This window comes from Parasteatoda tepidariorum, chromosome 9, assembly GCF_982258835.1.
Source record: "Parasteatoda tepidariorum strain Cologne lab strain chromosome 9, Ptep-v5.0, whole genome shotgun sequence".
NCBI classification, from domain to species: domain Eukaryota; kingdom Metazoa; phylum Arthropoda; class Arachnida; order Araneae; family Theridiidae; genus Parasteatoda; species Parasteatoda tepidariorum.
Genome location: NC_141763.1, coordinates 98,154,911 through 98,167,490, shown reverse-complemented (window position 1 = coordinate 98,167,490; position 12,580 = coordinate 98,154,911). Strand labels below are relative to the sequence as shown.

The window sequence follows — 12,580 nt, the reverse complement described above, 5'->3', positions numbered from 1 at the left end:
GAAAATTGTAAAATATTATAAGCAGATACTTTGATTTACACTTCGTTTACACGTCGCGTCCTTTTATAGTTCATTTGTGCAAGTTAGACATTATTGCAGGAAAAACACTTTTACGATCACTGGTCAAGATAATTCCTTTCTACGGCGAAACTAAGCAACCTATCAAGCCTCCGTGGCGCAATCGGCTAGCGCGTTCGGCTGTTAACCGAAAGGTTGGTGGTTCGAGCCCACCCGGGGGCGTATAGAAACATTTTTATTTATAAAAGAAACAAAGCAAGTAACGAAATTCATCATATTAATGATCCTAAATTAAAAAATGGGAAGAAAAAAGATTTCACGATCAGTAATCATAATAATTCCTCTCTATAGCGAAACTAAGGAAACAATCAAGCCTCCGTGGCGCAATTGGTTAGCGCGTTCGGCTGTTAACCGAAAGGTTGGTGGTTCGAGCCCACCCGGGGGCGTATCGAAACACTTTTCTTTCCTTTTATAAAAGAAACATAGCAAGCAACGTAATTTCTTATACTAATTATGCTAGTTTAAAAATAACAGTAAAAAATGCGATGAATTTATTAATATATATTGATGTTTGAATTCCTTTTTTTTCACCAATCAATCAGAATATTTACTTTAACGAAAATTGTAAAATATTATAAGCAGATACTTTGATTTACACTTCGTTTACACGTCGCGTCCTTTTATAGTTCATTTGTGCAAGTTAGACATTATTGCAGGAAAAACACTTTTACGATCACTGGTCAAGATAATTCCTTTCTACGGCGAAACTAAGCAACCTATCAAGCCTCCGTGGCGCAATCGGCTAGCGCGTTCGGCTGTTAACCGAAAGGTTGGTGGTTCGAGCCCACCCGGGGGCGTATAGAAACATTTTTATTTAAAAAAGAAACAAAGCAAGTAACGAAATTCATCATATTAATGATCCTAAATTAAAAAATGGGAAGAAAAAAGATTTCACGATCAGTAATCATAATAATTCCTCTCTATAGCGAAACTAAGGAAACAATCAAGCCTCCGTGGCGCAATTGGTTAGCGCGTTCGGCTGTTAACCGAAAGGTTGGTGGTTCGAGCCCACCCGGGGGCGTATCGAAACACTTTTCTTTCCATTTATAAAAGAAACATAGCAAGCAACGTAATTTCTTATACTAATTATGCTAGTTTAAAAATAACAGTAAAAAATGCGATGAATTTATTAATATATATTGATGTTTGAATTCCTTTTTTTTCACCAATCAATCAGAATATTTACTTTAACGAAAATTGTAAAATATTATAAGCAGATACTTTGATTTACACTTCGTTTACACATCGCGTCCTTTTATAGTTCATTTGTGCAAGTTAGACATTATTGCAGGAAAAACACTTTTACGATCACTGGTCAAGATAATTCCTTTCTACGGCGAAACTAAGCAACCTATCAAGCCTCCGTGGCGCAATCGGCTAGCGCGTTCGGCTGTTAACCGAAAGGTTGGTGGTTCGAGCCCACCCGGGGGCGTATAGAAACATTTTTATTTATAAAAGAAACAAAGCAAGTAACGAAATTCATCATATTAATGATCCTAAATTAAAAAATGGGAAGAAAAAAGATTTCACGATCAGTAATCATAATAATTCCTCTCTATAGCGAAACTAAGGAAACAATCAAGCCTCCGTGGCGCAATTGGTTAGCGCGTTCGGCTGTTAACCGAAAGGTTGGTGGTTCGAGCCCACCCGGGGGCGTATTGAAACATTTTTATTTATAAAAGAAACAAAGCAAGTAACGAAATTCATCATATTAATGATCCTAAATTAAAAAATGGGAAGAAAAAAACTTTCAAGATCAGTAATCATGATAATTCCTCTCTATAGCGAAACTAAGGAAACAAACAAGCCTCCGTGGCGCAATTGGCTAGCGCGTTCGGCTGTTAACCGAAAGGTTGGTGGTTCGAGCCCACCCGGGGGCGTATCGAAACACTTTTCTTTCCTTTTATAAAAGAAACATAGCAAGCAACGTAATTTCTTATACTAATTTAAAAATAACAGTAAAAAATGCGATGAATTTATTAATATATATTGATGTTTGAATTCCTTTTTTTTCACCAATCAACCAGAATATTTACTTTAACGAAAATTGTAAAATAATATAAGCAGATACTTTGATTTACACTTCGTTTACACATCGTGTCCTTTTATAGTTCATTTGTGCAAGTTAGACATTATTGCAGGAAAAACACTTTTACGATCACTGGTCAAGATAATTCCTTTCTACGGCGAAACTAAGCAACCTATCAAGCCTCCGTGGCGCAATCGGCTAGCGCGTTCGGCTGTTAGCCGAAAGGTTGGTGGTTCGAGCCCACCCGGGGGCGTATAGAAACATTTTTATTTATAAAAGAAACAAAGCAAGTAACGAAATTCATCATATTAATGATCCTAAATTAAAAAATGGGAAGAAAAAAACTTTCACTATCAGTAATCATGATAATTCCTCTCTATAGCGAAACTAAGAAAACAATCAATTCTCCGTGGTGCAATTGGCTAGCGCGTTCGGCTGTTAACCGAAAGGTTGGTGGTTCGAGCCCACCCGGGGGCGTATCGAAACACCTTTATTTTTTTTTATAATAGAAACATAGCAAGCAACGTAATTTCTTATATTAATCATGCTAATTTAAAAATAACAATAAAAAATGCGATGAATTAATTAATATATATCGATATTTGAATTTCTTTTTTTTTTCACCATCAACGCAAATACTTACTTTAGCGAAAATTGTGAAATATTATAAGCAGATACTTTGATTTACTCTTCGTTTACACATCGCGTCCCTTTATTGTTCATTTGTTAAAGTTAGACATTATTGCAGGAAAAAAACACTTTTACGATCACTGGTCAAGATAATTCCTTTCTACGGCGAAACTAAGGAAACAATCAAGCCTCCGTGGCGCAATTGGTTAGCGCGTTCGGATGTTAACCGAAAGGTTGGTGGTTCGAGCCCACCCGGGGGCGTATCGAAACACTTTTCTTTCCTTTTATAAAAGAAACATAGCAAGCAACGTAATTTCTTATACTAATTTAAAAATAACAGTAAAAAATGCGATGAATTTATTAATATATATTCATGTTTGAATTCCTTTTTTTTCACCAATCAATCAGAATATTTACTTTAACGAAAATTGTAAAATATTATAAGCAGATACTTTGATTTACACTTCGTTTACACGTCGCGTCCTTTTATAGTTCATTTGTGCAAGTTAGACATTATTGCAGGAAAAACACTTTTACGATCACTGGTCAAGATAATTCCTTTCTACGGCGAAACTAAGCAACCTATCAAGCCTCCGTGGCGCAATCGGCTAGCGCGTTCGGCTGTTAACCGAAAGGTTGGTGGTTCGAGCCCACCCGGGGGCGTATTGAAACATTTTTATTTATAAAAGAAACAAAGCAAGTAACGAAATTCATCATATTAATGATCCTAAATTAAAAAATGGGAAGAAAAAAACTTTCAAGATCAGTAATCATGATAATTCCTCTCTATAGCGAAACTAAGGAAACAAACAAGCCTCCGTGGCGCAATTGGCTAGCGCGTTCGGCTGTTAACCGAAAGGTTGGTGGTTCGAGCCCACCCGGGGGCGTATCGAAACACTTTTCTTTCCTTTTATAAAAGAAACATAGCAAGCAACGTAATTTCTTATACTAATTTAAAAATAACAGTAAAAAATGCGATGAATTTATTAATATATATTGATGTTTGAATTCCTTTTTTTTCACCAATCAACCAGAATATTTACTTTAACGAAAATTGTAAAATAATATAAGCAGATACTTTGATTTACACTTCGTTTACACATCGTGTCCTTTTATAGTTCATTTGTGCAAGTTAGACATTATTGCAGGAAAAACACTTTTACGATCACTGGTCAAGATAATTCCTTTCTACGGCGAAACTAAGCAACCTATCAAGCCTCCGTGGCGCAATCGGCTAGCGCGTTCGGCTGTTAGCCGAAAGGTTGGTGGTTCGAGCCCACCCGGGGGCGTATAGAAACATTTTTATTTATAAAAGAAACAAAGCAAGTAACGAAATTCATCATATTAATGATCCTAAATTAAAAAATGGGAAGAAAAAAACTTTCAAGATCAGTAATCATGATAATTCCTCTCTATAGCGAAACTAAGGAAACAAACAAGCCTCCGTGGCGCAATTGGCTAGCGCGTTCGGCTGTTAACCGAAAGGTTGGTGGTTCGAGCCCACCCGGGGGCGTATCGAAACACTTTTCTTTCCTTTTATAAAAGAAACATAGCAAGCAACGTAATTTCTTATACTAATTTAAAAATAACAGTAAAAAATGCGATGAATTTATTAATATATATTGATGTTTGAATTCCTTTTTTTTCACCAATCAACCAGAATATTTACTTTAACGAAAATTGTAAAATAATATAAGCAGATACTTTGATTTACACTTCGTTTACACATCGTGTCCTTTTATAGTTCATTTGTGCAAGTTAGACATTATTGCAGGAAAAACACTTTTACGATCACTGGTCAAGATAATTCCTTTCTACGGCGAAACTAAGCAACCTATCAAGCCTCCGTGGTGCAATCGGCTAGCGCGTTCGGCTGTTAGCCGAAAGGTTGGTGGTTCGAGCCCACCCGGGGGCGTATAGAAACATTTTTATTTATAAAAGAAACAAAGCAAGTAACGAAATTCATCATATTAATGATCCTAAATTAAAAAATGGGAAGAAAAAAACTTTCACTATCAGTAATCATGATAATTCCTCTCTATAGCGAAACTAAGAAAACAATCAATTCTCCGTGGTGCAATTGGCTAGCGCGTTCGGCTGTTAACCGAAAGGTTGGTGGTTCGAGCCCACCCGGGGGCGTATCGAAACACCTTTATTTTTTTTTATAATAGAAACATAGCAAGCAACGTAATTTCTTATATTAATCATGCTAATTTAAAAATAACAGTAAAAAATGCGATGAATTTATTAATATATATTGATGTTTGAATTCCTTTTTTTTCACCAATCAACCAGAATATTTACTTAAACGAAAATTGTAAAATAATATAAGCAGATACTTTGATTTACACTTCGTTTACACATCGTGTCCTTTTATAGTTCATTTGTGCAAGTTAGACATTATTGCAGGAAAAACACTTTTACGATCACTGGTCAAGATAATTCCTTTCTACGGCGAAACTAAGCAACCTATCAAGCCTCCGTGGCGCAATCGGCTAGCGCGTTCGGCTGTTAACCGAAAGGTTGCTGGTTCGAGCCCACCCGGGGGCGTATAGAAACATTTTTATTTATAAAAGAAACAAAGCAAGTAACGAAATTCATCATATTAATGATCCTAAATTAAAAAATGGGAAGAAAAAAGATTTCACGATCAGTAATCATAATAATTCCTCTCTATAGCGAAACTAAGGAAACAATCAAGCCTCCGTGGCGCAATTGGTTAGCGCGTTCGGCTGTTAACCGAAAGGTTGGTGGTTCGAGCCCACCCGGGGGCGTATTGAAACATTTTTATTTATAAAAGAAACAAAGCAAGTAACGAAATTCATCATATTAATGATCCTAAATTAAAAAATGGGAAGAAAAAAACTTTCAAGATCAGTAATCATGATAATTCCTCTCTATAGCGAAACTAAGGAAACAATCAAGCCTCCGTGGCGCAATTGGCTAGCGCGTTCGGCTGTTAACCGAAAGGTTGGTGGTTCGAGCCCACCCGGGGGCGTATCGAAACACTTTTCTTTCCTTTTATAACAGAAACATAGCAAGCAACGTAATTTCTTATACTAATTATGCTAATTTAAAAATAACAGTAAAAAAAGCGATGAATTTATTAATATATATTGATGTTTGAATTCCTTTTTTTTCACCAATCAAACAGAATATTTACTTTAACGAAAATTGTAAAATATTATAAGCAGATACTTTGATTTACACATCGTGTCCTTTTATAGTTCATTTGTGCAAGTTAGACATTATTGCAGGAAAAACACTTTTACGATCACTGGTCAAGATAATTCCTTTCTACGGCGAAACTAAGCAACCTATCAAGCCTCCGTGGCGCAATCGGCTAGCGCGTTCGGCTGTTAACCGAAAGGTTGGTGGTTCGAGCCCACCCGGGGGCGTATAGAAACATTTTTATTTATAAAAGAAACAAAGCAAGTAACGAAATTCATCATATTAATGATCCTAAATTAAAAAATGGGAAGAAAAAAACTTTCACTATCAGTAATCATGATAATTCCTCTCTATAGCGAAACTAAGGAAACAATCAATTCTCCGTGGTGCAATTGGCTAGCGCGTTCGGCTGTTAACCGAAAGGTTGGTGGTTCGAGCCCACCCGGGGGCGTACCGAAACACCTTTATTTTCTTTTATAATAGAAACATAGCAAGCAACGTAATTTCTTATATTAATCATGCTAATTTAAAAATAACAATAAAAAATGCGATGAATTAATTAATATATATCGATATTTGAATTTCTTTTTTTTCACCAATCAACCAGAATATTTACTTTAACGAAAATTGTAAAATATTATAAGCAGATACTTTGATTTACACTTCGTTTACACATCGTGTCCTTTTATAGTTCATTTGTGCAAGTTAGACATTATTGCAGGAAAAACACTTTTACGATCACTGGTCAAGATAATTCCTTTCTACGGCGAAACTAAGCAACCTATCAAGCCTCCGTGGCGCAATCGGCTAGCGCGTTCGGCTGTTAACCGAAAGGTTGGTGGTTCGAGCCCACCCGGGGGCGTATAGAAACATTTTTATTTATAAAAGAAACAAAGCAAGTAACGAAATTCATCATATTAATGATCCTAAATTCAAAAATGGGAAGAAAAAAGATTTCACGATCAGTAATCATAATAATTCCTCTCTATGGCGAAACTAAGGAAACAATCAAGCCTCCGTGGCGCAATTGGTTAGCGCGTTCGGCTGTTAACCGAAAGGTTGGTGGTTCGAGCCCACCCGGGGGCGTATTGAAACATTTTTATTTATAAAAGAAACAAAGCAAGTAACGAAATTCATCATATTAATGATCCTAAATTAAAAAATGGGAAGAAAAAAGATTTCACGATCAGTAATCATAATAATTCCTCTCTATAGCGAAACTAAGAAAACAATCAAGCCTCCGTGGCGCAATTGGCTAGCGCGTTCGGCTGTTAACCGAAAGGTTGGTGGTTCGAGCCCACCCGGGGGCGTATCGAAACACTTTTCTTTCCTTTTATAAAAGAAACATAGCAAGCAACGTAATTTCTTATACTAATTTAAAAATAACAGTAAAAAATGCGATGAATTTATTAATATATATTGATGTTTGAATTCCTTTTTTTTCACCAATCAACCAGAATATTTACTTTAACGAAAATTGTAAAATAATATAAGCAGATACTTTGATTTACACTTCGTTTACACATCGTGTCCTTTTATAGTTCATTTGTGCAAGTTAGACATTATTGCAGGAAAAACACTTTTACGATCACTGGTCAAGATAATTCCTTTCTACGGCGAAACTAAGCAACCTATCAAGCCTCCGTGGCGCAATCGGCTAGCGCGTTCGGCTGTTAGCCGAAAGGTTGGTGGTTCGAGCCCACCCGGGGGCGTATAGAAACATTTTTATTTATAAAAGAAACAAAGCAAGTAACGAAATTCATCATATTAATGATCCTAAATTAAAAAATGGGAAGAAAAAAACTTTCACTATCAGTAATCATGATAATTCCTCTCTATAGCGAAACTAAGAAAACAATCAATTCTCCGTGGTGCAATTGGCTAGCGCGTTCGGCTGTTAACCGAAAGGTTGGTGGTTCGAGCCCACCCGGGGGCGTATCGAAACACCTTTATTTTTTTTTATAATAGAAACATAGCAAGCAACGTAATTTCTTATATTAATCATGCTAATTTAAAAATAACAATAAAAAATGCGATGAATTAATTAATATATATCGATATTTGAATTTCTTTTTTTTTTCACCATCAACGCAAATACTTACTTTAGCGAAAATTGTGAAATATTATAAGCAGATACTTTGATTTACTCTTCGTTTACACATCGCGTCCCTTTATTGTTCATTTGTTAAAGTTAGACATTATTGCAGGAAAAAAACACTTTTACGATCACTGGTCAAGATAATTCCTTTCTACGGCGAAACTAAGGAAACAATCAAGCCTCCGTGGCGCAATTGGTTAGCGCGTTCGGATGTTAACCGAAAGGTTGGTGGTTCGAGCCCACCCGGGGGCGTATCGAAACACTTTTCTTTCCTTTTATAAAAGAAACATAGCAAGCAACGTAATTTCTTATACTAATTTAAAAATAACAGTAAAAAATGCGATGAATTTATTAATATATATTCATGTTTGAATTCCTTTTTTTTCACCAATCAATCAGAATATTTACTTTAACGAAAATTGTAAAATATTATAAGCAGATACTTTGATTTACACTTCGTTTACACGTCGCGTCCTTTTATAGTTCATTTGTGCAAGTTAGACATTATTGCAGGAAAAACACTTTTACGATCACTGGTCAAGATAATTCCTTTCTACGGCGAAACTAAGCAACCTATCAAGCCTCCGTGGCGCAATCGGCTAGCGCGTTCGGCTGTTAACCGAAAGGTTGGTGGTTCGAGCCCACCCGGGGGCGTATTGAAACATTTTTATTTATAAAAGAAACAAAGCAAGTAACGAAATTCATCATATTAATGATCCTAAATTAAAAAATGGGAAGAAAAAAACTTTCAAGATCAGTAATCATGATAATTCCTCTCTATAGCGAAACTAAGGAAACAAACAAGCCTCCGTGGCGCAATTGGCTAGCGCGTTCGGCTGTTAACCGAAAGGTTGGTGGTTCGAGCCCACCCGGGGGCGTATCGAAACACTTTTCTTTCCTTTTATAAAAGAAACATAGCAAGCAACGTAATTTCTTATACTAATTTAAAAATAACAGTAAAAAATGCGATGAATTTATTAATATATATTGATGTTTGAATTCCTTTTTTTTCACCAATCAACCAGAATATTTACTTTAACGAAAATTGTAAAATAATATAAGCAGATACTTTGATTTACACTTCGTTTACACATCGTGTCCTTTTATAGTTCATTTGTGCAAGTTAGACATTATTGCAGGAAAAACACTTTTACGATCACTGGTCAAGATAATTCCTTTCTACGGCGAAACTAAGCAACCTATCAAGCCTCCGTGGCGCAATCGGCTAGCGCGTTCGGCTGTTAGCCGAAAGGTTGGTGGTTCGAGCCCACCCGGGGGCGTATAGAAACATTTTTATTTATAAAAGAAACAAAGCAAGTAACGAAATTCATCATATTAATGATCCTAAATTAAAAAATGGGAAGAAAAAAACTTTCAAGATCAGTAATCATGATAATTCCTCTCTATAGCGAAACTAAGGAAACAAACAAGCCTCCGTGGCGCAATTGGCTAGCGCGTTCGGCTGTTAACCGAAAGGTTGGTGGTTCGAGCCCACCCGGGGGCGTATCGAAACACTTTTCTTTCCTTTTATAAAAGAAACATAGCAAGCAACGTAATTTCTTATACTAATTTAAAAATAACAGTAAAAAATGCGATGAATTTATTAATATATATTGATGTTTGAATTCCTTTTTTTTCACCAATCAACCATAATATTTACTTTAACGAAAATTGTAAAATAATATAAGCAGATACTTTGATTTACACTTCGTTTACACATCGTGTCCTTTTATAGTTCATTTGTGCAAGTTAGACATTATTGCAGGAAAAACACTTTTACGATCACTGGTCAAGATAATTCCTTTCTACGGCGAAACTAAGCAACCTATCAAGCCTCCGTGGTGCAATCGGCTAGCGCGTTCGGCTGTTAGCCGAAAGGTTGGTGGTTCGAGCCCACCCGGGGGCGTATAGAAACATTTTTATTTATAAAAGAAACAAAGCAAGTAACGAAATTCATCATATTAATGATCCTAAATTAAAAAATGGGAAGAAAAAAACTTTCACTATCAGTAATCATGATAATTCCTCTCTATAGCGAAACTAAGAAAACAATCAATTCTCCGTGGTGCAATTGGCTAGCGCGTTCGGCTGTTAACCGAAAGGTTGGTGGTTCGAGCCCACCCGGGGGCGTATCGAAACACCTTTATTTTTTTTTATAATAGAAACATAGCAAGCAACGTAATTTCTTATATTAATCATGCTAATTTAAAAATAACAGTAAAAAATGCGATGAATTTATTAATATATATTGATGTTTGAATTCCTTTTTTTTCACCAATCAACCAGAATATTTACTTAAACGAAAATTGTAAAATAATATAAGCAGATACTTTGATTTACACTTCGTTTACACATCGTGTCCTTTTATAGTTCATTTGTGCAAGTTAGACATTATTGCAGGAAAAACACTTTTACGATCACTGGTCAAGATAATTCCTTTCTACGGCGAAACTAAGCAACCTATCAAGCCTCCGTGGCGCAATCGGCTAGCGCGTTCGGCTGTTAACCGAAAGGTTGCTGGTTCGAGCCCACCCGGGGGCGTATAGAAACATTTTTATTTATAAAAGAAACAAAGCAAGTAACGAAATTCATCATATTAATGATCCTAAATTAAAAAATGGGAAGAAAAAAGATTTCACGATCAGTAATCATAATAATTCCTCTCTATAGCGAAACTAAGGAAACAATCAAGCCTCCGTGGCGCAATTGGTTAGCGCGTTCGGCTGTTAACCGAAAGGTTGGTGGTTCGAGCCCACCCGGGGGCGTATTGAAACATTTTTATTTATAAAAGAAACAAAGCAAGTAACGAAATTCATCATATTAATGATCCTAAATTAAAAAATGGGAAGAAAAAAACTTTCAAGATCAGTAATCATGATAATTCCTCTCTATAGCGAAACTAAGGAAACAATCAAGCCTCCGTGGCGCAATTGGCTAGCGCGTTCGGCTGTTAACCGAAAGGTTGGTGGTTCGAGCCCACCCGGGGGCGTATCGAAACACTTTTCTTTCCTTTTATAACAGAAACATAGCAAGCAACGTAATTTCTTATACTAATTATGCTAATTTAAAAATAACAGTAAAAAATGCGATGAATTTATTAATATATATTGATGTTTGAATTCCTTTTTTTTCACCAATCAAACAGAATATTTACTTTAACGAAAATTGTAAAATATTATAAGCAGATACTTTGATTTACACATCGTGTCCTTTTATAGTTCATTTGTGCAAGTTAGACATTATTGCAGGAAAAACACTTTTACGATCACTGGTCAAGATAATTCCTTTCTACGGCGAAACTAAGCAACCTATCAAGCCTCCGTGGCGCAATCGGCTAGCGCGTTCGGCTGTTAACCGAAAGGTTGGTGGGTCGAGCCCACCCGGGGGCGTATAGAAACATTTTTATTTATAAAAGAAACAAAGCAAGTAACGAAATTCATCATATTAATGATCCTAAATTAAAAAATGGGAAGAAAAAAACTTTCACTATCAGTAATCATGATAATTCCTCTCTATAGCGAAACTAAGGAAACAATCAATTCTCCGTGGTGCAATTGGCTAGCGCGTTCGGCTGTTAACCGAAAGGTTGGTGGTTCGAGCCCACCCGGGGGCGTACCGAAACACCTTTATTTTCTTTTATAATAGAAACATAGCAAGCAACGTAATTTCTTATATTAATCATGCTAATTTAAAAATAACAATAAAAAATGCGATGAATTAATTAATATATATCGATATTTGAATTTCTTTTTTTTCACCAATCAACCAGAATATTTACTTTAACGAAAATTGTAAAATATTATAAGCAGATACTTTGATTTACACTTCGTTTACACATCGTGTCCTTTTATAGTTCATTTGTGCAAGTTAGACATTATTGCAGGAAAAACACTTTTACGATCACTGGTCAAGATAATTCCTTTCTACGGCGAAACTAAGCAACCTATCAAGCCTCCGTGGCGCAATCGGCTAGCGCGTTCGGCTGTTAACCGAAAGGTTGGTGGTTCGAGCCCACCCGGGGGCGTATAGAAACATTTTTATTTATAAAAGAAACAAAGCAAGTAACGAAATTCATCATATTAATGATCCTAAATTCAAAAATGGGAAGAAAAAAGATTTCACGATCAGTAATCATAATAATTCCTCTCTATGGCGAAACTAAGGAAACAATCAAGCCTCCGTGGCGCAATTGGTTAGCGCGTTCGGCTGTTAACCGAAAGGTTGGTGGTTCGAGCCCACCCGGGGGCGTATTGAAACATTTTTATTTATAAAAGAAACAAAGCAAGTAACGAAATTCATCATATTAATGATCCTAAATTAAAAAATGGGAAGAAAAAAGATTTCACGATCAGTAATCATAATAATTCCTCTCTATAGCGAAACTAAGAAAACAATCAAGCCTCCGTGGCGCAATTGGTTAGCGCGTTCGGCTTTTAACCGAAAGGTTGGTGGTTCGAGCCCACCCGGGGGCGTATTGAAACATTTTTATTTATAAAAGAAACAAAGCAAGTAACGAAATTCATCATATTAATGATCCTAAATTAAAAAATGGGAAGAAAGAAACTTTCAAGATC

At 36.0% G+C, this 12,580-nt stretch overlaps 1 protein-coding gene and 15 non-coding genes across 16 annotated transcripts in view; 15 read left to right on the top strand and 1 right to left on the bottom strand.

Annotated features, from left to right (window-relative positions):
• LOC107439618 (uncharacterized) overlaps positions 1 to 12,580 on the bottom strand; it is a 315,949-nt gene that overhangs the window by 122,979 nt on the left and 180,390 nt on the right. The window lies entirely within an intron of this gene.
• Positions 391 to 464, top strand: TRNAN-GUU (transfer RNA asparagine (anticodon GUU)). The gene has a single exon. It is a non-coding gene; the product is annotated as a tRNA-Asn (tRNA).
• On the top strand, positions 1,026 to 1,099 carry TRNAN-GUU (transfer RNA asparagine (anticodon GUU)). The gene has a single exon. It is a non-coding gene; the product is annotated as a tRNA-Asn (tRNA).
• On the top strand, positions 1,661 to 1,734 carry TRNAN-GUU (transfer RNA asparagine (anticodon GUU)). Its single transcript has one exon. It is a non-coding gene; the product is annotated as a tRNA-Asn (tRNA).
• On the top strand, positions 1,885 to 1,958 carry TRNAN-GUU (transfer RNA asparagine (anticodon GUU)). Its single transcript has one exon. It is a non-coding gene; the product is annotated as a tRNA-Asn (tRNA).
• TRNAN-GUU (transfer RNA asparagine (anticodon GUU)) lies at positions 3,551 to 3,624 on the top strand. The gene has a single exon. It is a non-coding gene; the product is annotated as a tRNA-Asn (tRNA).
• Positions 4,177 to 4,250, top strand: TRNAN-GUU (transfer RNA asparagine (anticodon GUU)). Its single transcript has one exon. It is a non-coding gene; the product is annotated as a tRNA-Asn (tRNA).
• Positions 5,438 to 5,511, top strand: TRNAN-GUU (transfer RNA asparagine (anticodon GUU)). The gene has a single exon. It is a non-coding gene; the product is annotated as a tRNA-Asn (tRNA).
• On the top strand, positions 5,662 to 5,735 carry TRNAN-GUU (transfer RNA asparagine (anticodon GUU)). The gene has a single exon. It is a non-coding gene; the product is annotated as a tRNA-Asn (tRNA).
• On the top strand, positions 6,921 to 6,994 carry TRNAN-GUU (transfer RNA asparagine (anticodon GUU)). The gene has a single exon. It is a non-coding gene; the product is annotated as a tRNA-Asn (tRNA).
• TRNAN-GUU (transfer RNA asparagine (anticodon GUU)) lies at positions 7,145 to 7,218 on the top strand. Its single transcript has one exon. It is a non-coding gene; the product is annotated as a tRNA-Asn (tRNA).
• Positions 8,811 to 8,884, top strand: TRNAN-GUU (transfer RNA asparagine (anticodon GUU)). The gene has a single exon. It is a non-coding gene; the product is annotated as a tRNA-Asn (tRNA).
• TRNAN-GUU (transfer RNA asparagine (anticodon GUU)) lies at positions 9,437 to 9,510 on the top strand. The gene has a single exon. It is a non-coding gene; the product is annotated as a tRNA-Asn (tRNA).
• TRNAN-GUU (transfer RNA asparagine (anticodon GUU)) lies at positions 10,698 to 10,771 on the top strand. Its single transcript has one exon. It is a non-coding gene; the product is annotated as a tRNA-Asn (tRNA).
• Positions 10,922 to 10,995, top strand: TRNAN-GUU (transfer RNA asparagine (anticodon GUU)). Its single transcript has one exon. It is a non-coding gene; the product is annotated as a tRNA-Asn (tRNA).
• TRNAN-GUU (transfer RNA asparagine (anticodon GUU)) lies at positions 12,181 to 12,254 on the top strand. Its single transcript has one exon. It is a non-coding gene; the product is annotated as a tRNA-Asn (tRNA).